The sequence below is a fragment of the Ambystoma mexicanum genome, chromosome 5p (assembly GCF_040938575.1).
Source record: "Ambystoma mexicanum isolate Mex_15411 chromosome 5p, UKY_AmexF1_1, whole genome shotgun sequence".
Taxonomy (NCBI): Eukaryota; Metazoa; Chordata; class Amphibia; order Caudata; family Ambystomatidae; genus Ambystoma; species Ambystoma mexicanum.
In genome coordinates this window covers 991,434,999-991,462,808 of record NC_090930.1, presented here as the reverse complement: position 1 = coordinate 991,462,808, position 27,810 = coordinate 991,434,999, and the positions used below count along the sequence as shown (strand labels likewise).

Below are 27,810 nucleotides of genomic sequence, written 5' to 3'. Positions count from 1 at the left end.
AGTCCCCTCTGGGCCGCCATTTCTGCCAGCCTCCATGCCGCACTGCCCACTTTGCTTGCTAGCTGTTGCCCTGCTGCGTGTATCTCGAAGCTCGGCCGTGGGACTGGGAGAATGGGTGGCACATGGCACCAGCAGACATGTCAAGGGACTCTTTCCGCTGCATTTCCTGGCATTCCCTGCCGTGCTAGCCACCACCATCTGTTGCCAATGGCAGTAGAGAAAGAGAACACAGGTTGGGAAATCAGAGGCAAAGCATGTTATACCATTGCTACACTCCCCATGCTCCTAAACCCCCAAAGTCCTGCTCACCCCTCTGCCATCGATGGCAGCGGGAATAGAGAACACAGGCAGGGAAAGCAAAGGGAAAGCATGTTAGAGCATTGCTGCACTCCCCTAGCTCCCAAGTCCCCAAGGTCCTGCACGCCACTCTGCCGCCAATGGCAGTAGAATAGGGAGCACAGGCAGGGAAAGCCAAGGGAAAGCATGTTAGAGCATTGCTGGAGTTCCCAAGCCCCCAAGCCACCCAAGTCCTGCTCACCCCTCTGCCATCGATGGCAGCGGGAATAGAGAACACAGGCAGGGAAAGCAAAGGGAAAGCATGTTAGAGCATTGCTGGAGTTCCCGAGCCCCCAAGTCCTGCTCACCACTCTGCCATTGATGGCAGTGGGAATAGAGAACACAGGCAGGGAAAGCAAAGGGAAAGCATGTTAGAGCATTGCTGCACTCCCCAAGCTCCCAAGTCCCCAAGGTCCTGCACGCCACTCTGCCGCCAATGGCAGTAGAATAGGGAGCACAGGCAGGGAAAGCCAAGGGAAAGCATGTTAGAGCATTGCTGGAGATCCCGAGCCCCCAAGTCCTGCTCACCCCTCTGCCATCGATGGCAGTGGGAATAGAGAACACAGGCAGGGAAAGCCAAGGGAAAGCATGTTAGAGCATTGCTGGAGTTCTCAAGCCCCCCATGTCCTGCTCACCCATCTGCCGTCGATGGCATTAGGAATAGAGAACACATGCAGGGAAAGCGAAGGGAAAGCAGGTTAGAGCATTGCTGCACTCCCCAAGCTCCCAAGCCACCAAGTCCTGCTCACCACTCTGCCGTCAATTGCATTAGGAATAGAGAACACAGGAAGGGAAAGCATGTTCGAGCATTGCTGGAGTTCCCGAGCCCCCAAGTCCTGCTCACCACTCTGCCATTGATGGCAGTGGGAATAGAGAACACAGGCAGGGAAAGCAAAGGGAAAGCATGTTAGAGCATTGCTGGAGTTCCCAAACCCCCAAGTCCTGCTCACCACTCTGCAGTCAATGGCAGTGGGAGCAGAGAGGTTGGCTGGGCTGGGACAGCATTGATACAAAGCACTCTTTTCCAGCATCTAAATCCTATTCAGTGCTGGTGTGTGGGACGAGGGCGTGGCAATAAGGCAAGTAACCGCGCCGTATGGCAATTGCTACCAATCTGGCAAGTGCCTGAGCATGCAATGGCAATTCTTGGCAATAGAACAGGTGCCTGGGCCCTTGAAGTAAGTTCCTGGCAATTGCACACACTCATGGATCTGATGTTGATGTTTTGCAATGGATTGTGTACATTGCGCAGTACCACACCATTTCATGCCAGTAGTTTGCAATCTGGCAGGTATGACTTGGTTTAATGGTAACCCGTCACAATTGGGTCTGTTCCTGGGTGTTTGTTTGCAATTCCTGGCAACTGGGTGTGTTTCTGAGCAGTCAATGGTAATAATTGGCAGTGGGACAAGCACCACAGCACGTATTAACAATGGCAATGCGAGAGTACCAGGCTCTTTAAGTGAGATCCCCAGGAACTCGGTGGGCACCTTGCAATTTGAGGACAATCATTGGAAATAGGGTGTGTACCTGGATATTTAGTGGCACTGTATGGAAATGCTGCAAGCACCTCTGCATCTGATACCTGTCCTTGGTAATGGAGCAGTACCTGGCAGTCAACAGTAATGCTTAGAAATGGGGAACAGTTCTGGTCATTTGCTACCAATGCTTGGGAATGGGGCCAGAACCTGGGCATTAGCTAGCAATCCTTGCAATTGGGCAATTATCTGTGCGTTCGGCAACGGGGCAAGTACCTAGGAGTTTCATAGCAATTTCTAATAAAGGTGTGTGCATGGGCACTTGATGCCAATCCCTGGCAAAGCCTAATCATCAGCAATTTAGTGTGCACCTGAGCCGTTTATGCTCATCACTGACAACACAACAAGTACATGGGTATCTCATTGATAACAGGATTGTTAAACAAGCAGTATATTGACAATTACTGGCAATGTGGAAAATACCTGGGCATTTGACTGATAGTAGGGTTATTTATTTGGGCAAACTGATGACAAAGGATATTGGGCTGGAACCTGTACAATGAATGAAAGTGTCATTCAATGGGGAAAGTACTTGAGCATTTGATGCCAATCTTTGACAATGGTGCATTTATCTTATGGTGAAGCCTGGCAATTTGTTTAATTATAAGACATTGCACAGCGGTCTCTGTTACTGGGTTGAGTTCCTGAGCATTTGGTCAATCTTTTTGTCTTTTGGCAATTGGGAAAATACCTGAGCATTCCCTTTGGGTCCCTATAGTAGCAGGGTGAGTACCTCTGCATTTCATGGTAGCCTCTGGCAATGAATGAGTGCCTCTTTATTTAGTGGCAATCCATGCCAAGGGTGCGAGGCTACTACTCTACCTCTAAAATGTAAACGATATGCGAGGTACATATACCAACATTAAAGTTAATTCAAAGACTCAGTCACAAGAACTATTTGCCAGATTTAGACACAATACCCATTTGACCTTAGCAGACACTCCACAACACCTTTGGGACACTCCCTTAACTATAGTATTGAAGTAAACTAATGTTTACTGTGAGTGTTCTAGGTGCCACTCATAGAATAGCATGAGCAGTCGCAGGAGTTTTGCGAGTTTGGCAACATTATATGTATAATTGTATTGGGGATAATGTATAGAATGCGTACCTGGCCCGAGAGCAGTAGAGCACTTTATATGGCATCAGGTAAGGTGGATACATTCAGAGCTGTGTGGGTTACATATACATGCTGAGTTGTTTACAGTGCACTATTTTACGAATGTTAGGGGGGATGTTGACACAGTTCGAAGGTTAGAGATACCTGAAACGGGTGTGTTGAATGGAGCAACGTCCATGATCGAGAAGGTCTTCGGAGGAGTAATTGATTGTGAGGAGAAGAGTTTAAAGGCGGGAGTTCTGCAGCTTGTACAGCTAATTAAAAGCAAAGCCTTTTCATATCGTTCTGTGGGTGAGCATTTTAAAGAAACCCATAAAAGCTGGAAATCCGGTCGATTTGACAGTGTTAAAAAGTACACTTTTTAAAACACAGAGTAGATGTGGAAGTCAAGAGATTTGAAGCAAAACTGAATATCTGATTTTCAATGTTTGAACTCTGAATAAGGAAAGATCTGTGTTTTTCTGGATTTAAGGGGTAGTTCATTCAAAAATGTTATTGTCTCAAAAGATGGGCCATAATATATATATATATATATATATATATATATATATATATATATATATATATATATATATATATATATATATATATATCAAATATTTTGAAAGACATTTCCTATGTACAATTTTGAGGGAATGAGGCTCAAAGTAAAACATTTCAAGCACTAGGAGAAAACCATTTTGTCACATGAATATGCCTCCTGTATTTAATTTATTCTCTGCAATCACGGCACTAATGAAGCAAAAGCTCCCTACTGGGAGCGTTTGCTTATTACAGCTGCAGAGCAGAGAATGGCGTCAGGCTCCTTCCTGTCCTGGGCTGCTGGTGAGTGCTTTTAAAAAAAATATAGCCCTGGAGACTGAAAACGAAAGTCCCGGCAATTGCTGCACCTTTTGTTTTAAGTTTCTTAAAGCAAAAGTCCCAGCAAATTATAAAACAGTGTTGTATTTAGAAAAATTGCCATGCCTTACATTTTAAATCTCCTGGGCTCCCATGTTCATGGGGAGTGCCGGAGACTTAAAATGGAAGTCGCAGCAATTATGAATACTTCGCCAGCCACCGGCAGAGTATTCATAATTGCTGTGACTTTCTTTTTCAGTTTCCTGTGTTCGGGAAACTGGAAAAGAAATTCACAGAAATTATGAAGACTGCCGGAAGCCGGTGAAGTATTTATAATTGCTGTGCCTTTCATTTTATGTATTCTGTCCTTCCCTGAGCCTGGGCAGCACAGGACACATAAAAAGAAAGTCAAGACAATTACTGTGGCAGCCTCCTCTTCATGTTAAGCTCTGCTCTTAGGCAGCAGTAAGCAAAAGCTCCCAGTAGGGGGCTTTTGCTTGATTATTGCCACAAGAACAGAGCTTAACATGAACAGAGGAGATCGCTTCTTTTCACAAAATGGATGCTCCCATTTCAAAAGTTTGAGCCACATTTGCCTAACACTTTACATAGGAACTTTCCTTAAAATACATTTTATATATATTTTTTATTCTGGCCCATCTTTTGAGACAATACAATTTTTGAGTGAACTACCCCATTAAGCAGATGCTCTTGATACTATTTGCAGAGATTAGACATGTGAGACTGCAAACATTTATTAGGGTTCAGGAGCATAATTCCTAAATAACCTACTCCGAGACCTTATTAATCCTGGTCCTACTATCCCTCGTCACTTACAATGTGGGGAGGGTTCCACCTCTGAGACACAAAGCCGGTCGCTTTCAGGGCCATTCTTTCCCGCTACTCAGGAATGCATAAGAAGGGTGGGGTTACTGAGAAACCTCCTTAATATTGCCCAAGCCACAGACCCTTACGAAGTGAGGATTAAAGTATTAACCTAGGCATTCCTCACCACAGTCCTTACGATCGTTCTGGCCAAGACCATCTTTAGAGCAGCTAAACAGAAGCAAATACGCAGACGGCAATGCTGCCACACCTCTGAGTTTATTAGTGGACAAATAAGGCATATATAGCAACTGTGTGAAGGACTCTGATCTCAAACACAGTAGTCCCAGAAATAACAACATGCAGATTTCCAGACGATATGAAGGGACACGAGAGGGCAGCTATATCTCTGTTGATCAAATGTAAATAGGAGGGACACACTGTACTGAAGTCATGGGACAGCACAGTGCCAACTACCAGGCAACCCTGAGATGTGTCCTACATGCTGAAGCATGACTCATTAAAGGACTCATCAAATTCAACCACTGTGATGCTGAAAATGCATCAGAGGGAACGGGCCTACATATCCTTGTCCTTTATAGTTTTTATCGTGTGCTCTGTCATGTCTTCCACGCAGGAGTCCATGTGGGACTCCTGGCGGTGCAGCTCTCTTTTGGTTTGGTGTACAGACCCATGGGATACCCTTATGGCATCCATGGGTGGGGGAACAACCCTGTGCCCCTAGTGTATGTTTTTTGGCACCTGTGTGTGGTCCAGAGAGCAGGGTATGGGCTGGTGGCAACTCAATGCTGAATTTGACAGGTGCTCTGAGTATCCTCCATTTTGGGATACCCAGGCCCTGCTATTGGAATCAGTTGATTCCTGATAGGAAAAAAGATGGCCCCTGTGGCCTCTTGCTTTCTATTGCCTGTTACCTTGTTTTCCCAAAGTCCTGGGAAGCCCTTACTCTGTCCCCTCCCCCTGACTGGCTGTTGGGTGGAAGTTCCATATATGGTGTTGTTGTGAAGTCCAGGCCAGACTGGCTGGAGCCTTCCCAGTGACTGTATGTTATTGGTACGCCTGTGGGTGGGACCTGGGTGAATTGAGTGTGTGACCAATATGCACTTCTTATTGTGGATGTCTGGTTTCTGGTGTTTGACACAATGACTGACACAGCCCTGCCTGAAACTGGTATGAAGGCAGTGTGGAGTGTTGAATGGCTGGGTACTTGTCCCAATACACATAACTTGTCGTGAGTGTCTGGAGAGAAGTTAATGGCCTGAATGCACTATGCACCTGATTGCTGCCTGCCTGCATGAATGCCCTTCTGACCGATTGGTTGTCTTAGTGTGACCCAGCAGAATGAATGGGAGATCAACTAGTAGATCTGGGGGCCTCTCACTGCTAGAATTTGTGTTCAGAAGCTGAAGAGAAACTGGAGTTGAAACTGAAGCTTAACCTGAAGCCCTGCTGGAAGAGAAGAATTGCTGTTGCCCTTCTTCATCAATCTGAAAGCTGCTGTGTCTCCAAGGGCTGACCCAGAGAGGACCTGGTAAGGCGCTCTCTTCCCGAGCTACGAGGGACCATCGTGCACCAGCTGATCTTTGCCAAAGCTCACTGGTAGACAGACCTACGACAGGCTGCCGATCGGAGATGGGGACCGCCACGGAATCACAAGGAGGAGCGCCCCGACACTGTTGTCCACCACCGTGGATGACCACCGTCACTGACCAGGGCCGCCGTGCTCCCGTTGCCTAAGAACTTTCGATTCATGGACTCGCTCGTCCGCCCTGCTGCCCGCCTTATCCCGCTGGAGAAGGCCAGGCCGTCGACATGCCAAGGAGCATCCGCCGGTGGGTTTCCCGCCACAAAAAGACCACAGAGACGCCGACGACTCGACACCCTTGCTGGCCCACAGTTCTTCAAACTCTTTGTTGTCCAGAACTATCAACATAGAGGTGCCCCGCACGCCTCTTCCTTGCAGGACGTCTACGCTTCACAGTCGACGAGCACCGCTAGGAACGAAGCTGCCACTTCACCGCCATAGTTCACCGTGTTCATCGCCAGACGTTCGACGACCCGTGGCTCCTGCCTTAAAGGGAGTGCACTCATGAAGGGACGTCGATTTCCCGACAAGGAACTCTACAACACCAGGTACTTTGGGGTTGCTGAACTATTGGAAAGATTCTTGTGAACAATATATGGACTGGGCTTGTGATATATCTTTATTTTACAGGTTGCCCATGTGGGGGGATCTCCACACAGAACTGTGTCTAGGCATCGGGGCCAGTATTCTGCCAAATGTTCTAACCAACTGCTTTCCTCTTATATCTATTGTTGGTTTCCTTTACAAACTGATTTGTGTGACATTTAACCGTACAGTTGATACACTTTAAAGAGATTGAATAGTAATAGTGGTACCACGTAGAACTGTATATTTGCCATTGTAGATAACCGAATACAAAGTGAGTTATCGTGATGTTGTACATAACCTTGAATATTAATTATATAAAGACTGTGTTTTAACTAATACAGTGTGCGGACCTTCCTTTTTGGGGACTTGGGGACTACACTGTATTTAAGAACCAGCGTGTATCACCTCCTGAGAAGCTAGGCCTTGATTGCTCGACCACGTACCAATAATAGAGAATCTTGGTTGGGGTCCTCTGTGCCTCTCCTCTGCCATATAGAGAGTAGAAGTAGAGACACCCCACTCCAGTCTTTACAACCACATCACACCAGACCTCACAGAACTGCACTGGTTCCCACTACAAGTTGGTATCCTCCACAAAACCTACTGCTCATCTACAAGGCTGTTACCCTGAAGTACCCAAACATCCTGACTGAGAAACTCAGCCTTTCTGGAGGCATACAATCACCCAGAACTAACGACATGTGCTGACTGGCATTCACCAGTGCAGGAAGGAAAGAACCAGAAGAGAGGCTGTCTCTATCTACGCCCCCAGATTCTGGAACCTCCTCCCCATCAACACTAGACACACTCCCTTGCCTCTACATTTCAGAAAGGAGCTCAAGACCCTGCTCATAAAGGAATGGCTCCTCCTTAAAACCTAGGCCCACACATCTTCCACTCCCCACCTAAACTGAGACTGGGAGCTCTGCTCCCTCCTATTTCTTCCCCTGGTTGCTTGTAGATCCCTTGCCACCAAATAGCCCTCCCTCTCCCTACTCCATTGCTAGTTCCTCACTCCCTGATATCTATGCTCCCTTCACTGTTCCCCTATGACTTGAAAAGTGCCTTTTCTCTTCCTGAAGCTAGGCCCCCACTCCATAAATATCTGCATAATAATAATAATAATAATAATAATAATAATAATAATAATAATAATAATAATAATAATAATAATATGAATACTGTCCTTGCTGACTATTTGACCTAAAACATTTGACCTAATCACATTTGATTGAATTTATTTGACCTCTCTTTCGGTCCAAAATGCGGGGGGATGACTCCCTGCAAACCCTCTCCCCACTTTCTCTCATCCTAATCTATACCCGTACCCACCCCCATATATGTATTTAATTAAACGTGATTGAAAAAAAGTTAATAAATATTAGATCAAATGTTTTAGGACAACTGTTTTTAGGTCAATTATGCTAATACCGTCCTTTAACACATTGATCTGCTCACCACAATAGAAAGAAGACCCTAGCACTGAAGATTATGCATGGGATATGGTTGCGCAAATTACTGTGAACAATCAGGTGTCTATGTTGTTTTGCTGAAGTCAATTACTCCATGGTAATTTACTTCGACAAAAATCAAACTGATGTTATTAGTTATAGATGCCTGTTAGAGCCTTACCTCTAGGGCATAAATCTGGGATGGTATATGACCTGACATGCAGGCTTTCTACGTGGATAGTGCCCTGAATCTCTATAGCAGCACTTTTTGAGAAACATCAACCCGCCCAGCAAATCTTTCAGCAAAATGTCTAGGGTGGAAGTAGTTCAACGCCAGACACGGACACGTTGATTTTATGCCCAAAGAACTCTCCCACAAACATTGGGCCTCATTACGACCCTGGCGCTCCCGGATTGAAGGGGGCCGGTACAGCACCGGCCCTCTTCATTCTGTGAGTGCTGATTACAAGCTTCCCATCGCAGGACCCGGATCGCACGCCCGGTAAAACCAGGCGTGCTTTCTGGGTCCCGCGAGGGGAAGAGGGAGGCAATAACGGGCCAGATGTAATCTGCCCTGTTATTACCTCCCTCCCCATTCCCATTGAGCCCTATGGGGGCTCAAATGGGAATGGGGAAGGGTTCCTGCATGGAGGATTTACTGGGTCCTCCTATCTCGGAGGAACCCATAAGTCCCCATTGCAGAACCCGGTAATGGAGCCCGGAACGGTGGCAGCCATGGAGCTAGTAGCTCCATGGCTACCGCCGTTCTCGTAATGAGGCCCATTGTATTTATATCCAAATGCAGAGAAGCATGAAGATTCCAACTGTTTTTCCGAACAGGTTTTCCCATGACATCATACCATCGGGTTATTGCTTCAGAAGGTCTGTCCTTGTGCACTGCATAAACTGTGCTGTCTCCCAGTATGCACATCCCTGCAACACTGGGGTGTGCTGCCGCACCTAGAGAGTGAGGAAGAGGGCTCAATGCCACACTAAGGGTATGGTGCTGGCCCTTTTTCAACAGGAAATGTAGCCAAGTGCATCACATCAAGGTCCCGATTAATAGAAAAAGTGCAAAGTCCCCTCAAAGCACTACCTGCACTCAAATGTTTTTTTTTGCATGTTCTGCATATTCATGGATTTCTAACCACAAAGCAACCTGAGGGACAAAGAAAATCGAGTCACGCCCAAAATGCCCACAACCCGCCCCCATGCAAGCCAAAACCAGCGACATATACCAACCTTTGCGCGTACCTTAACCCCACCATCCAGCACCCCAGCAATACTGTGGGCCATCCCCCTGCAACCAAGTCAGCACCCTGGTGAAACTGCGGATGAACCCCGTAACCGAAATCTTTGCCACCTCTTGAAAGGTTCCCATCACCGGGGCGCACCCCTTGGTGCCCTTCCTTCCCATGAATAGAAAGTCATCCAGGTAATGTAACACCTGTGCCCCGGCCCACTCCATCTTGACCTCCCTTCTCCAGGAATGTGCTAAATTTCTCGACGTAGGGACATGAAATAGTGCACCTCATAAACCTTTCCAGGAGATTCCTTACCCCTAACAACTGTCTCACCCTAGCCAGAGCCTTAATAGGTAGAAAACTGGACTACTGCAATGTCATCATAGGAGGTACCTCAACCAAAAACATCAACAAACTTCAACTGCTCCAAAATAACCCTCTCAAAGTAGTCTGGGCATGAAACGGTCTGATCACATTTCACAAATCAGAGGGGAGGCTCACTGGCTCCCCATCAAAGCTCGTATCGAATTTAAACTCCTTTCTATCACCTGCCGCTGCGTACACAACACTGCCCCGCACCCCACAAACCGTATTACCAAGAAACACAACACTCGCAATCTTCGTTACTCCACCAGATCGGCCTTGCGCATACCTAGATTTGCCAGACAGAGATATGGGGGCTTGTGCTTTACTAGCATTGCGCCCACCCTCTGGAGGCCCTCCCTCAGCATATCCAAGACGAACATGCTTACGCACTCTTCCGAAACAAAGTTAACACATCACTGTTCAACAAATATGTGTAACTCTAACAGCCTTCTGTCCACGTTGAACATGACTAACTATGATGAAGTGTAAGGACCTTACTGTTTCCAACCATCTTGTAACGCACTCTGAACCGCCTTTTTAGCAATGTGATACCTCCGGGTCTGGGCACTGCCAACAAATACAATAAATAAATAAAATTGGTAAACACCTGTCATAGTAAAATTCCCCCTCTACCTGGAACCCCAACAGGTGGTAATCCTCCGGGTACTACGTCAGCTGCCTGAAGCTGGCCTCAATATCTGCTTTTGCTAGCAAAGCCCCCTTTTCCATTTTTTGCAGCCTTGTTACTGCAGAATCAAAGGGCGCATATCTTACTGCGCATATGTTACTATAAATAGCTTCGTTCATGAATGGCCCTTTTGGGAATGATAAGTTATGAATCAATCTATACTTCCCTGACTCTTTCTTCAGGATAATCCCCAGTGGAGAACAAAATAACCCCCTCAGTGGTGAAACCGAGAATGGCCCTCCCACCCTCCCCAATTTGACCTCTTTTCCCACTTTTTCCCTCAGTATACCCGGTTGCACGTGGGCCAATCTCTGGTTCTCAGGCACCGGGGGGTATAACCCCTCCACCAGTATCCAGAAGCTTTGTGGCAAGTCGCACCTCGTGCCCCTACTTTTGTTCCTTTCCGCGCTTGATGCATTTGACTTCTCCATGCCCTGACATCCCGCAGAATGAAAAGACAGGCTTGAGTTTGCAGACTGGCCTAGTGCAGGATGATTTGTTGCAGGTCCAGCATGCCCCTTTCTTGTCCCTGCTTCCCCCATTTCCCCGGGTTGCCTGAAAGGACTGCGCTTGTCCTCCCAGCATGAATCCCTTGCTACTGGATGGACGCGCCGCGGTGCAGCTAGCCCATAGGTCCATCGCCCTCGCTCCCCAATCCAATGTTGCATTACCAGCCTTGGCACTCCTAAATCTCTCATCATACACCAACCAAGCCCCAAATGTACAGTCATGATACATGGTCAACACCAGATGATTATACGACCATCATTTCTGACTCAGCTTCGGGCACTTTTCCAGCAGAATGGCTGCAAATATTGAAAATCCTGTCACCAAGTTGGTCAGTGATCTTTCCACAAAAACCTTTTGTCCTTCACTTACCCTTACCCTCTTTGCATTTCTCCAACCTTCTATAGTCCAAAAGGAAGAATATGTCAATGTACCTTTCCAACATTAGGTGTCACTTGCAATGGGGCAGAGGATTGGCCTGCCAGCTCACCCCGCGGCTGCAAAGCCCCCATACCCGCTGTCATGGTGTCCTGTGTCAACACCCCCCTGCCTTTTTCCCCACACATCTTCCCACTTGTGCCTGCTCACCGGTTCCCAACTGGGCACTCATTGCTGGTCCTGTGTGGCCACCGACCCCTCCCAGCGTTCCAACTGGAGGCGGATTAGGAGCACCTGAAGTTTGTTCAGCCTGTGCGCACACACAACTTTGCGGTTGCGCTTGCAGACCCAGAGTACCCCATGGCTGGTGTCCCCAAGTTCCCTGCGATAGACCCCCTTGCCAGCTACACCATTATTTGCATAATAAAACATCAGCGGGGGCCCCACCCAAAACCTATGCCATGACCCCCATTAGTCCCCACCAGCCTGCCTGCATCATCCCCACATGCCCCTACGGGGTCCCAGTAGAACCCCCATTCTCATTGCCCCCCATATTTATTGCAGTCTGAAAGGTGCTGGCTGCGTGTGTCATTAGGCCCCCCCTCTCTGCAGGCCCCCTGCCCCAAGTGCTCCCTGCACTGATAGTGTTTCCCGCCTCTTGGGGTTGAGTGGGCAGCTCCACCGTTGCCCTGCTGCAGGGGCTATGGCTGTCCTGCCCCACCTGCTCTTTTTTGCTGGAGGGAATGCCACCCTGGGGGGCACGTTGTTCCTCTGTGGCCTTGTGCTCGGGGATTCCACCACAGCACCCCTACCACCTCTTGAAGCCCCGCAGCCAGCCCTGTCCCCCCACCATTCCCCATGAGCGACTCTAGCACCAAGCCTAGTTCTTTTTCTTGGAGTAAAGCGATAACTGCTGCTACTGTGGCAGGATCCATTTTCTTCGTTACTAGCACCTTTTGCATTGCAATCACTTATATAATCCTAAACACACAGTTCAAACACTAATATCTCAGCCTTGTTGTCACTGCAACTCAAGATTGCTTCCCCAAGTGTTCCAAATAGAAAGTTCAATGCAAGGCCCTCATGGGGTAGCCGTAATGCACAGCCCCAGGCCTTGTTGCCACGGCAACCATACACTGTCTCTCTAGCCGCCACACCTCAATCACAACACCAATGCCTCTCCTTAAAACACAGAAGTCTCTCGGCACCGGCAGCATGTGTCTCCGCCCCACCAGCTAGCTGCTTAAAACAGGTAATTTAACTTCTTATGCCCTCAAAGTCAAACACACAAAATCCCTCCCACTACGGAAGCTGCCAAGTTGTTATCAAAAGGGAATGTTCAACAACTACAGCACACTCAATTCATACGCAAAAATCACAATCCTGACAATTCACATGCCCCGGCTCTGCACTCTCCAGCCCTGCTCCCAACACGCAACCACCTTCCGTTGAGACCCTCCTGCTGTCCCAACCCGATTCGCTTTACCTCTGCCACAGTAACGCCGTCCCCGGCACAGAGATTGATGAAATGTCTTCACGTCGGCTCCTTCCTCATCTGGGGGAAGCACACCGTAGGCAGAGACAGCAGCTCGGTCGGGTAACAGGAAAAGACTCCAAGGCGGCCCTGAGGGCTCGAGGCAGGGTGCAGGCACGGCAACGACAGTCAGAGAACACATGGTCTCCTCGTCCCCCAGAGCACTATTTAAGCCCCAGGACTGGCGCCGCCACCCCCACTCCCTGACGCCTGAGTCTGCCAAACCATCCTGCTGGCCCCGTTGTGGGGCCGGCCTAAACAGGCACCCGGCTGCTCACTCACCTCTGCCCATCCCCTGCCCGTCCAACCGGGCGCCCCAGTAATGGCCGGGTTTTATCTTTGGGTGAGTAACAGGCTCTGTATAAATAGCATAACGAGAAGAAAGAGGAACCAAATATGCATCCCTCCCGTCCCATGCACACTATCCAGAAACCACAAGAAATGTGGTAAAGAAAACCTTAATTTGTAGGTCAAATGATAGTTCACTGAAACATATTTAAACCAAAGTTTTCCATTAAATGTTAGAAACATTATTTCTCACACAAAATGTCAATGCAGAAAAGCTTTAGTTTTAATTGGAGATAACACTCAATGCGAAGAGTAAAGGCAAAGTGCTTATTCAATGAGTACAGTATTGACGGCTTAACGCGTTTCAAGGTGGAATCCTCTTCATCAGAAGCCTGAATTGCTTTAGGTATTTGAAGAAATTGCAGTTGCAGTACATGTAAATACAAGAACAGGGAAAAGAAAAACAAAAAGGTACTGTTAATTGGACATATTGGCCTTAAACCACATTTGCAAATGAAAAATACTCTCACATAGGGACTACTGTGGTTTTGAATTTAGACAACATATCACAAAGTATAACAGGAGGGACCCACTAGTTAGTGACCTAGAATCAGGTAGAGTAATCCATCTATATGTCATAAAACAATTTTAGGAAACCAGGTCCCAAATCGGGTAAAATAGAGATAAAACTAAATAACTTCAACCAGTGCATATAAATACAACACATATAAACTCCCCCAGCAGTCACAATTGGAATTAACTACCCCTATAGGTGTCCATTAAATCAAAAAGCTGTTCACTCACCAAACTGTAAACTCTACTCGGTCTGATGTGTCACTCAAACAAAGTAACTGACCCAAAGTCAGTGAGGAAACTTCTGCTGGTGATTCGAAAATTAGAGATGCAACTAGGATGAACGTACCTAGAGTATATAGAATTGCATATTGTTAATGACTCCAATCAAGCATTCCCACTAAGTCAATGCCTTGTCTGGGATTGCTCAAGGGAAGCCCTTATTTATATATTTTTATGACAAGTTATAATCTGGATGATGAACCCTTGTATAACGCCCCTCTCTTAGAATCCCCCTGACCCCACTGAGCCAAGAAGTAGGTTTGTTTTGCAAATTAAAAAGGTTTATTTGAAAAATTAAACAATAGATATATATCACACTTTTATAATAAATAAATATTTGATATCACACTTAGACATATGACAGTGATCAACAATGGATGATGTTAAACTAGCACACTGGTTTAATCACTTAGGAGTAGTATAGAGGATTAGGTAGCTGAGAATACTTTTATGATTTCAAGGAATGCAGAGATGGAAAAATGCAGCACAGGAATAAACTGATATGGGTTCAACAAGAGCTAATATGTTCACTTTTCCCTTGTGGCAATTCACTCCCCCCCTTTATGCAATATAAGGAGATGGAAGTGAAGCACACAGTTTTCAGGAATACAATCAACGTGCAATTCAGTTCCCGTTCCCCCCGGCAAGTTTAGAGAAACAGGGATGATTTTAAACACAGGCAAAGTACTTTAAATGTGGTATGCAAAGAAGGGAAAATATGGTAAAAATGATTTTAATTCCCTATAGGAGATTCAGGGTAGGAGATAGCTACTTAAGGTTAGTTCAGGATCACTTTAGCAATGCTCTATGAATGATTGTCAGGTTGCAAACGAATTTCAGCAAAGGAAAGCAAGAAGCTGCTATTTTGACAAGTGAAGAAATTTGAGCCAAATCGCAAATCGCAGCACTTTTTCCTAGTGCGTCGAGTGCGATTATGGAGGGGCTATAAGGAGTAGCAAGTCGGTTTAGAGCTTGTTGGACAGCTGGGAATCTTAGCTTCCAAATTAAGGTTAAATCCCGTTCCTAGCACAAACGGTTCAAGAGATACGGACAATTTTATGAAGGTAGTTTTTCAGGAATGAAATAATGATTCAAAATGGCAAATGACACTTTTACAGGTTTAAAATCGGAGAAGGGACACACGATTCTATGATGCAGTTTTGGACAGGTTAAATGTTTTGAATTAGATTATTTTAAGCTAAGAGATGGGTACTGCACAGTTCTAGCTGGGTACTCACACTATAAATTTGAAAGGAATGGCCTCGTCACGGATCTGGTCAACAAGTTTAGCTGCGGTTCTCTCTGCTCGGCGGGTCAATCAAGCACTGGTTCTGTTCACAGCGTTCTGGGTCTCTGGTTTTGTTCTGGATACACAGGATTCTTAGCAAGCAGCAAACCGCACAGCCCGGCGGTTGAATAGTTTGCAAAAGATTTTGAGGCCTGCTCAAGAGTTCAGCTCTTTGGAGTTTTGGTTCTGGAGCTAGTCTGGATCTCGGGAGTTCTGGCTTCTGGAGTTCTCCGTCAGAGTGCTGCGCAGGAATTCAATTGCAGTTTGGAAAATGAATGTCCCTGTCTGGCTTCCAGTGGCTCTTTTTATGTCTTTTGAAAATGGGTGTGGATGCTAACTTTCTATGCCCAACCCACTCGTGATCTGATAGGTCAAGGATTCTCTGTGACCTGATTTGAGAAGGGATAGTGTGTCAGAGTGAGTCAGAGTCTTACAGTCTATTGAAGAAACGCCCCATTGCTTTTACTTAGAAAATGAATTTTTCATAACTAACAGGTTTCCCAGATACACATGTCGTTGACATTACATGTACATATCATATATCATATAAGGTAGTCTCTGTTCCAACTCTGATGTTTCTAAGAGCTTGCATTAAAAAATGACAACTTACTTTCGTTTTTGGTAGCTTTTGTAATATTGGTTTTTCATCAAATCTTTACACAGACCTGTACCCTCTTCCTGAGCATATTACTGGAAATTACTATGTCTCTATCCTAAACACAGTGTCTGCAATATTAATAAATAGCGGGGTTCGGTCCCAGAACACCATACAAAGTGGAATTTGGGCTCAAATCGTGAGGGCATTTTTCATTTTCAGGATCCCCAAATTGTACATTTCTGTGAGCTTAATACAAGATTATAGAAGCATTTAACTTAAACATATATTTGCTGCAATATGAATCCACAGTCCTGTCTGGCCTGCCCCTAGGAACTGGGGTAGTCAGGGATCACATGTCTCTCCTTTCAGGCAGAGCTCTGTTTACAGTCCACACCCAAATCAGCATACTCCATTCAATTGAAAGGGTCTATTGTGTTGGGTCCAGCAGGCTGCAGGGAAGTCCCCTCCCTCTCAATTAACAGGGCCATGTGATATCCTGCCTCCTGGTTTGGGTCTCTGGGGTGTTAAGAGTTCTCAGGAAAGGCATGTTTTTGAACTTTTAATTACATAAGACCCCCTTCTGTTCACTGCACAGTTCTGCAAGACAGCTCTCCTGTCAGGATTTATAGAGCGCCAGCGCCGGTCAGTGTCCAATGCCGATACTGCACCTATTTTTGACAGCTGTCTTGAATTAATACATTTAAAAAGGAAAGGATTTTACTTGATAGTATATGATCCTTGCTTGACATGGCATTGATGTGGATCTGTAGTAGAGTTAAGTAAAACACTCAACCATAGTTGGATTTTTGTTTGGTGGTTCTGGGCCCATGATCTTAGCAATTTTTGACATTAATAAAAACGGGTTTTGAACAGAACCATCTTTCTTTGCACTGGTGGGTGGCAGGTCAGGGGACCATTTTGGTGTGCGCAAAACTGCACGGTTCTCCAGGATTCCTGCGCAAATGTGGGCTTTTCCGCCCTCTTGGATTTCCTAAGCCCACAGCACCAAATGTTGCAGCATAATAGTCCAAACGTGGGTCAGGACACCCAACAATATATGTGCGGTTAATGACATGGTTCTATATACTACAGCCAATAATAGCAGGTAATATAAGTAGCCAGTCACATACCAAAACTGGTGGTATGTTCTTGGTGCTTTAGTGATTCTTCTATGGCGTCAAATTTGAAGTATGCAGAGGGAATTCAATAAGTAGTCTCTAATAACTCCTGTCCATAGGCACCCTAAAGGAGCGAAACTATAACTGCATATTGTAAGTTATAGTAGAAAGGAGCGAGTCTCACCCTAGCAGTAGCAGGAAAACTCTCTTAATCTTAGATGAAAAGGCTACATACCTTATAAATACATATCTAAATGAAGCCATTAATGGCGGTGCTGCCAGAGATGGGTGCTCAGTTTCCTGAGATGCTCAGACTTTCAATGGGTCGTCATGGCCGCCTTGCGTTGTAGTAATGGCGGTGGATAGAGTGTGGTTGCCAAGTAGGATGATCACTCGAGTCACCGACAGTGATCAACATTACGTCTGGATTAATTAGTGTGCATTGTATACATATAATACCTTATAGCCCTGTGTGATCGGACACGATCACTCTGATCAAGTTACATTAAACACAAAAGGCTATTTCAATTACCGTTCTGGGTATTTGTGCTTCCCAAGCAAAATGCGCAGAGGAAGTCCGGGCAGGAACGAAGCCCTGCAGGCGTTCGTAACAACTGTTGTCAAGGTACCCCAATCCACATGTAGGGAGAGGGAACAAGAAATAAAGAATGAACTAAAAACTAGGATAGAGAAAAAGGATTGGCCATCTTTGACAAAACCTCCTTAATGTCGGTATATGTTGATTTAAAGTAGTTAGCACAGCTCCTCTTATCAGTTTCCTCTTGGCTTAAAAGATAAAAAGTAAGAAATGGGAAGTAAAATGAAAAATATATACACCTATAAGCTGCCATGCATACATCTAAGTATATTCTTTTTGCTATTCCCTGTGAGTGAACATTACATAATTTTCAATAATTGTCATCATGTTCAACAGAAACCATTGTGTGTACAGTTACAGTATGTATGTCAAATCATTATAAACGCGTACCGGAGTAACAAGGCCTATAAAAGGCATGTTCAACCAAAACTATTGTGTATCCAATTACAATATGAATGTCAATTCATTATATATGCGCACAGAAGTAACAAAGCCTATCAAAGACAAAGGAACATGTGCTGAGCATATTCGAGTTGTATACAGAGGAATTCTTAACATCCAGTTATGTATTGGTGAAATAGGAGATGGCTCAAATGTATGTACTACATGAAAATCAACTTGCAATTCAGCTACCTATTTACAATCTACTAGAATTGGTACAAAACCACATTTCATATATAAATGGATATTTACAGCAATAGATGAAATCAGAGAGAAATTAATACTTTAAAGAGAAGTCGAGCAAACCATAGAATCGACATTGTACAATTGCTCATTTGCCAGAAAATTCATGAGCCCATAGTTAGGTCATCATTTAAACCCAGGATGTTGTTATGACACACGGGTTAAGATCAATTAAAATGGACAAGGCCCTTAGTAAGCAAAAGAAAGAAAGAAGAAAACCTAGATAAAACAACTTAATGAAAACTCATCATTAAGACCCCTTGGTTGCAGAGTATCCAGTTGATTAATCCAAAAATGTTCCCGGCGTGAAAGTAGGGATAGGTAATCACCACCTCTTTTTGGCCTTTTCACCACTTCAATTACCTGAAACTTCATTTGTGCTATAGTGTGCTGATGTTCTATGAAATGACGTGCTAATGGGGATTGCAAGTTTTTGCATCTCACCGTGGACTTGTGTTCCGTCCACCTTTCATTAACAGATCTTAATCTTTTTCCCTGTGTGGGGATGGGAAATAGTAAACCCGTTTGTGATGTTGTTACAGTGCCTGCAATTAAGGCAAGGGAAGGTTCCTTTTCTCCTAGTTTTTAACAGAAGTTGTTTTTCTCTATTGGCCTTTCTGCCTTTCTGCTCTTACCAACCTGTCCTTCAGGTTCCTACTCCTTTCTGCTCTTACCAGCCTGTCCTTCAGGTTCCTACCCTTTTTGAACGCCATCATAGGGGGTTTAGGAAAACGTTTAAGGAGAGTGGAATCATTATGCAGGATGCTCCAATTCTTCTTGTTAGTTCTGCGGATTTGGAAGCTCTGTCAAGAGAATTTTGAAATGTAAAGGAGAGGTGTAGATTTGGTTTTAGTCTTTATTGTCTTTGGTGTCAAGAGTTGCTCTCTGCTCACGAGAGTTCTTTCCATTGCTGTATCCAGTGTTTGTTGGATAACCTCTTTCCTCAAATCTATCCACCAATTTGGAACACTCTAAATCCAGACCAGCCGGATCCGAGATTATCCTCTTTAGGTGGAGCATTTGGCTATAGGGTAGACTGCAGAGCATGGGTTTTGGATGGAAGCTTGTATAGTGCAGTAAGTTATTAGCATCTGTAGGTTTGTGATATATAGATGTGCAGATCCTAACCCCATCGATCTTAAGTTCAACATCAAGGAAATGCAAGGTGGGTGCACCTACTTCCATTGTGAATTTTATTTTTTGATGTATGAGGTAGCCGAAGAACCTATCCAGATCCTCTCTCGGGCCACACCAAATCCCGAAAATGTCGTCAATATAACGTTTCCACATCAGTATCTGTGGTGCCCAGTGCTGATGTTTTAAGACATATTTACTCTCAAAATGTATAAATAGCATATCCATTTCATATATGTTCGTGTTTGCAGCAATCAATATAATAAGAGTTCAGACATTTGCACACTTAGCAAATATTGTTAGTGAAATAGATTCCGAAAGATGTTAATGGCATTACTAAAATGTGTTGTCACTATGGCACTGATTTATAAAAGTGTCTTTCAATGAGGACATTGTCCTCTCGAATTATGATTGCAGGTATTATTGCCTAAAATACTAAAGTACGATCTTTTGCAGATATTATACATACAGTGAAAATGTACACCCAACTGCTGAATTGATTTGTTGAGAACACCTTACATATTAATTTGAACTTCACCCTGTCCCTTTTGAAGCACTCCAATATGCCCAAAGGTGTGTGACGAAAAGAACAGACCAAGCTTAGTGGGGCGCATGATGACAAGAGTGGGCAGTTGTAGTGATTAAAATATGTTGGTGCCAGAATATTTGAATAGTCCACTGGAAGGACATTAGAGCGGCCTTTCAAATTCGAATTGCTTCAGAAATATTGTATTACTTCACCAGTTATGAATGTATAATGCAGAAATGTTATCCCAAAAGGTATATTAGGCATTTGAGAAAATTTCACTCAGCATGGGAATTATAGCAGCTGAGTGATGTTTAGATTATTTATTAGGCAATATGTCCATGTGCCGTGCTGATTGTTAACAACCAGATAGCCTGATTCATGGGTTACAGCAGAGAGGAGGACCAAGCACTCTTAACATCCAGTAATCCCTTGGGTATTTGGGTAATACAGCTAATAGCCATTGGCCATAATGCTGGCTGCTAAGCAATACCCTACTGTGTTGTGTCAAAATCTGTTAGATGTCCCAGAGCCCTGGACATACACTCTAACATGGCTGCCATGAACCCAAGGCATGACAGCCTGAGGGGTCTAGTCCCTCATTTATTGCCATGAGCAACACAGCAGGGGCAGGCGAGGAGATCAGGCAGGTGTCAATCGGTTGCTTCAGAAGAGAGAGGGCAAACAGAAGAATGGGGGAAGGTGGTTGGCATGTGGACTAGGATCCATGGCTACAACAGTGGTTATTGCCCTGAAATCATGGATCCTATTTGGAGGTAGTACCTTTAATTAAGAGGGGTCGATTCTAAATACTAAGCTTGATAAAATTGCCCATGTGGATTATCTTATTAACATTATCCAATGCTTTAATTTGAACTCTGATAAAAAAATAACTAAAACTAGTTTGATGGTTTGTTGAGAAGGGCTACATTATATTATTTCACCAATTTTTATTGAAACAGTGAATTATTATTTTCCAAAAAGTAATTGCTGCAACATTTCCTCCACTGGCAATGAGAAGCAAGGTACACTTAGAGTAAATTGTGTCTTCTTTTGGCAGCTTTTGACTTAGTCGAACATACAATCCTCAAACAACACCTCTCTGACTTAGGCATCAGACAATTAGCACTGGACTGGATATTGTCGTTTCTGTAGGAATAAACACAAAAAATATTTATTGATCCCTTCCTCTCATACCCTAAAGAATGTCTTTATGGTGTGGACGTAGGAGGTAGGTAAAATGGGGAAGGCTGTGTGGGAGACCCCAGGTAGAGCCACAGATTTGGGGCAGTGAACTAACATACCCTGGTAAGGGTGTGTTGTGTTATGCAGATGGATTGGGTACCCCCTATGGCAATAACAGGCAAGCTACACCAAAATGTGGGAAGACAAATGAAGGCACGAACATCTTTTCAGAAATCGGGAACAGATTTATTACAGGCAGAGAAGTAGAGTCATTGCCAGTAAGTTCGGCACACTAGACACAGATGATTTTCTGCACTGGGCTGCGGACACGAGGTGGGGCATTGATGGCAGGCATACAATCTAGGCACACCCACTTGCATGGGACCTGGGGGCCCCAGGAAGTACGCTTAGATGCAGGGTGGGAGAAGGGACACCAAGGGAGGAAGAGAAGCATTGAAACTTGAGCAGAACCATCTCCACTTCTAGAAGCACCTCAAGACCTTCTTCTTTGCTTCTGCCTTCTCTCTTCCTCTACCCTGCTGATCGCTTCTCTGATCATTTGCACTGGTCATCTGGCTACCCTCTGAATTCTGGCCCAGTTCCCTGCCCGCCCAGCTGCACACCCACACTGCCTCACGGCACCCTGTGCACTTGTGGTTTGTATCTGTAACCCTACAGTCCCCTTTCCTGCACTTATTAGACACCTGTTGTCTGCACTTCTAACTCTTCGCATTAGCCACCTGCTGGCTGCACTACTTGTTGTGTTGATTTTTGTCCTGCTCTTGTCCATCCTCCCAATCCCCTTATACAAGGGTCACCTATAGTGCAATATGAAAAATACATTTGGGAAATTAAAAGTCATGCAACACATAGAAAATGCATGACACAAGAGGAGTCCTTCCACTTAAAAAATCGGCATACCAAAAATGGGGTATGTGTTATTAGTCAAACAATTGTGGCTTTAATTAATCTGCCTAGGGGAACCACCACAAGACTAAGGGGCTGATTCATGGAAGTGTTTTATATTAGCGCAATCCCATAGGAAAACATTATGTGAATCAGGGCCTAAATCTAGGTACAAGAAAACACGAGCAAAGAAAGTTTAGCTACAACATGTATTTTTATGGTGACCTTCTTAAATTGGCCGTATCAACAATTTTATTACTGTTTTTATTTGCAAAGAGTAGAGACATCTCCTGCTAATTACTTCATTCTTGGCAGATTAGCATGTGTGTTGCTGAGTGAATTGGCAGATTAGCATATGTGTTGCTGAGTGTATTGATACATAAAACATAAGAACAATATAAACACAATGGTGATCAATACAATGTGTGAGACCCGCAGATTTGTTCAAAAGCACAATGTGTGAACATTGGTATTAATGCAATGAAACGTTCGTAGAGCATTTTGACACAATTAGAGGCAAAAAATAAAACATTGTACATTTGTGCAACAAAAACATTGTGTGTGTGTATGTGTCCTTATTCATGACATAACATAGGTCAGGCTGCAGGAAAAAAGTAACCAATCCTGGGTCTACGTTGGGGAGAAATCCCTAGATAGAAATGGGACTCTGCAAACAGGAGGTTGCTTGGTTCATTGACGTTTCGGCTACAGCTTAGAGCGCCTTCTTCTGAGACTTGGATCGTGTATCACTAAGAGAAGAACACACAAACATGCTTACTATAGATAAGAAAGCAGTGGGTGGAAAACCCAAAGTGTGAGCTATAAAGTGGTGGGTGTACCCATGAGTGGGAAGGCGGAATGCTTCTATTCTGGAAAGAGCAACACTGACCTTGTGTGTATCGCACGGAGGGGGAGGAGTACGTATAGTTGGTAGTCATACACGCTGGGGGCATCATGGAATGATGAGCCACTATTAAGATGCACCTTGATGTGGATTGGGCAGGAGGCTCATTGTGCATACAAGCTGGCTCTGTTGGAAAGACAGAGGGGTAATATATATCCATGAGGCTAGGAGCACAAGTCTCTTCGTAAAGCAAGACATGGTAAAAACATGAAACGGGTGTTGTGGGCAGAGGGGCTGTGCCACACTCCCTATTGTGAAATTGCAGGGATAAGTACCTGAGACTTCGTAGCTATAGATGTTCCCAGAATGGCGGAGAGGAATTTCCGTGATGTAACGGTGTAGCTCCACTTGTAGCTAACTTCAACATAATAAAGTTGTTGTACATGGTTGGTGAATGGAAGTCTAGCCCCACGATAGGGAGGTAGAATATGCTTGTGTGGCAATAGCTTACCGGCATAGCATATTGTGCATCTGATATGATATGATATGGTATTTGTAACGCACCTATACACAAGTGTTGCATCTGAGTGCGAGGGGCGCAGGCAGCTGCAGGTGAGTCACGGTGTATAGATACTGGTGGCAGACGAGCTGTGCATGCGTCAGATGGTAGTGTCTTAGGGCCGGGTGAGACTGTGCATGTGTGTACAAGGGTCCCAGCGCTCGGGATTGTGTACTGTGTTGTCATAGAAACTAGTTATCAGGCATGCCGAGCGGTGTCCGGAAAACTAAGCAGGTGAGAGTAAATCTGCTCTGAAGGCAATGCGGAGTGCCCCAGTATGCTGTCAGTAGTGGGGGTGGGGGCATATAAGGGTTTGCACACCAAAAGGGCAGGAAAGATAAACATTTAAAAAAGTTGCAGGGCTGGTAATTGCGGCAGGGGGTATAAACAAAGGGGCAGAGATGTCCCACAGGCAAGGGAGTGGGGCGCAGGCACTTATGCTGTTTTGGAGGAGGGAGCTCACCCAGTATGCTAGCCTATGTTTGCCTGATTTGAAAATAAGCGGGGGAAGTGAGAGCAAACCCCTGGTTTCAAAATAGTGGTATAGAGTCTGTGTGCCCAAATGAGGATGGTTGGGCACCGGCTGTGACAAAGAGACCCACAGATAAATGAGTCTGGGAAATCAAAACAAGGTACATTTAATCTGTATGAGCACTTTGGGCGAACCTTGTTAAATCCTGTGGAGATGGATTGGAGTTTGAACATCCACCATGCTTCTTTGTGGTTGAGAGCGTTGCTGACATTGATGTTGTTTTGAACTTTATCAAATACCCACCACTTAATGTCATCTTGGCTGTGCTGGTATTCAATGAAATTAGGTACCAGGGGAGCAGTTTGTACCCTGCAACGTATCCTGGACCGATGTTCTCCTATTCTTTTGTTAACTTGTCTCTTTGTTTGACCCACATATCTCAAGCCGCATGGGCATTCTATGACATAGATGACGTTTGTCGTCTTGCATTCAGAAAAATGTCTAACGGTCTAGTCCTTCCCTGCCACTTCAAATGTTTTAATTTTCTTAGTGAATTTGCACAAAGAACATGACCCGCAGGGGTGGTGCCCCAAAATGTCTCTGAGGTTCCAGAAGGCGGTCCTAGCTGGTTTCTTGGACAGCATGGGATGCATGAGGTAATCACTGAGGTTTTTGGACTGTTTAGTGGCCATCCTAAGATTCGGTTCATTCGGCAGACTAAGTTGGATTAGCGGCCAGAACATTTTAATTATCCGTTTGAACTTAGTAGTATCTGGGGTGAAGGCAGTGACACAGTTAATGATGCTTTCATCTGGACCTCGGGTTTTGGGTTGAAGTAATGTTTCCCTTGGGGTATAGAGGGTTCTCTTGCAGGTATTTTTCAAACCTTGTTTGGGGTACCCCTGGGCTTGCAACCTATCTTTCAGTGGTTGGGTGTGTTTTCTGTATTGTGGAACCTCCGTGCAATTTCTCCATATTCTCAGGAACTGGCCAAAAGGTTCTTTGGGTGACTGCTTCTGTAGTGAAGCAGTGTATTGCGGTCGGTGTCCTTTTTGTATAGTGTGCAGGCTAATTTGGCATCTTGTACCATGATGGTCAGGTCAAGAAAACATATGGCTCCAGAGTTACTGGTTATGGTGAATTTTATTTTGGGGGTTTGAGAGTTGAGCCAGGCGTGGAATTCAGTGAGTGCCGAAGGTGTACCTTTACAGATGAAAATTATATATGTACCTCCACCACTTGATGATGTTATTGTGGAACGGGTTGGTCACGTAGAGGTCTTTTCGTACTCTGCCATATAGATGAGCGTTAAGCTGGGGGCTAAGGCAGCTCCCATTGTTGTCTCACAGATTTGGAGGTAGAAAGTGTAATCAAATGTGAAGTAGTTTTGGGTGAGGGCCAATTCCAGTAATTCCATGATAAAGTTGACAGGGACCCTTCTTTGCGTCATATGGTGTGTGAGGTGGTCCCTCACACACGCCAGTGATGCTCTCTGGGGAATACTCGTGTAGAGGGCCTTTATATCCATTGTCAACAGTATGTCTTTGGCCTTGTTGAATGGTGTGTCCTCGAATATTTTGATTGGAGACTCAGAGGTTTGAGAACATAATCAATTAATTTAAAAAGGGGCTTGAGGACCAAGCCGCAGCCCCCACTATTGGTCTTCCCATTGGATTGATTGCATTTTTATGATTTTTGGGAAGAGCATAAAATGCTGGGATCCTACTTTCAGATTTGACGAGGTATGGTTCTTCCTTCTTGCTTATCCAGTCATGTTCCAGGGCGTATGTAGTGATTTCTTGTACTTGTCTCTTGATCTCCATGGTGGGGTCCTTTTTCAATTTTCTGTAGTTGGTTTCGTCTTCTAGTAGTGTGGTCACCATCATTTTATATTGATCAATGTTCTGAATGACGCTCCCCCGCCCTTGTCAGCTGTTTTGATAACTATGTCCTTGTTGTCTGTCAGTTGTTTGAGTGCTTGGCGTTCATTGTTTGTCATATTGTGTCTCAATGTTTGATGGGAATGTTTACGTTTCTCAATTTCGTGCGTGACACACTTTCCAAACTTTGCTGACGACAGATAACTCTTTTTGAGAAAGACTTAAGCCGGAAAGGTTAAATATTGCTATCTCGTTAGAGTCTATTGTCAACGTTGGTTGCGTCGACAGCCCTTTGGTTGTCTCCAGCACGGGTAGACAAACATTTGCATTGGTGGGGGATCCCAAAAGGTTCCACTGGGGTCCCCTATTCCTAAAAAAGGAGGCCGTGGAGGGTATGGTCTTTGATGTAAATTAGCTCGATAGTTGTTATAGTAATCATCCTGTTCTGAATCAGATCTTGAAGTGTCAGAAAAGGTGACCCATCTTTTCCTTGGTCTTGAGGCTACTTCTGCATTCTGTGTTAATTCTTTATCTTTATTTTCTTTATATTCTGGGGTTTAGTAGAAATACACATTTTCGATCTTGACATTTTTGATGTCCTTGGCAAATTTCTTGTGTTTTATTTCCAGAGTATCAGCCATGAAGTGGTCCGTTGTAGTATTAATCTCTATAAGGTTTTCTCATGCATTTTCAAGTCTGGTGTTGTTTAGAAATGTCTCTTCTTTGTTGCTGAGTTCCTCTTTGATTTTTAAATGGATACGCTGGGCTCTTGTTATCATGAGAACCATGAGATCCTTGCTGCATTTTGTGGGAATCTGGCTAAAGCGTAGCAGGTACGCTTGGTCTTCTAAGAAGCGCGCTGGTTCCTTTTGTATGGTGAGTGCCATAGGGACTAGATTACTTTCAAGTATTCCCTTAAGAAATGTACATGTACTTCTGTCCTGAAGCATTTCTTTTTTAATTTGAGCAGTTTGTCTCCTGAGGCTGTTGATGTTGTGGTCTGGTTGACTTCTTGCATGTTAAAGAGTGTCAGGCCTCGTATCTATTTGATCTTCAGTGAAGCTAAGCATCTGTTCCATAGTTGGTAAAATACAGGGCCAGTAGTAGAGGCCCTACAAGTGAGAAATGGTGTGTAAACAACGTGTGAGATGGAATCTGTCTCAACCCGGGGTGGGGCAAACAAGGGACAAGGGTGTTGCTCAATAATTATTTAGATGATTTAGACGGCTAAAAAAACAAAGTGCTGGTTGCTTAGTTGAAAATGCGACAAGTTACATATATGAGAAACACAGGTAAAGCCTGTCAGGGGTCCACCCGCGGCGACTGCCATTTCCACAATGGTGTACCTCAAGGCTCTTCCCTTTCTCCCCTATTATTTGATCTGTATCTATCACCATTCCCTGCCTTTCTAAAATCACTCAATGCATCATGCTATGAAAATCCCTAATCAGAATACCTTGGATAAAATACTTCTGTCCCTGTCCGGGCAGGACTGGGCTTTGCTTGCCCCCAACTCTGTTACAGGCAAAGAATGTGCCATGCTGATGGGCACTTCCAACACTCACGCTTGGACTATGGCCTGCTTCCTTCTGCTATAACGTGAGTCCTGCTGATTGCTCCGTTTTCCTGCATCAGCTATCCTTGACTCTGTACCTGTGCCACTCCTGACTTTCTCACTGATCTATTTCAGCTGGCATTTCTCCCCCCTGTAATTCATTGTCCCGGCCGGATAGCTCAGCGGCAACGTCCTTGCCTTGGAAGCAAATCGACAGGAAGCAACACAGGTTCGATCCCCGTGTCCACGCTTAGAAACCTGTGGGTATTAAGCGTGTTAAAAAATAACGTATCATATCA

General features: G+C 44.8%; 1 protein-coding gene across 1 annotated transcript in view; it reads left to right on the top strand.

The window, feature by feature from the left end:
- F13A1 (coagulation factor XIII A chain) overlaps positions 1–27,810 on the top strand; it is a 767,832-nt gene that overhangs the window by 1,783 nt on the left and 738,239 nt on the right. The window lies entirely within an intron of this gene.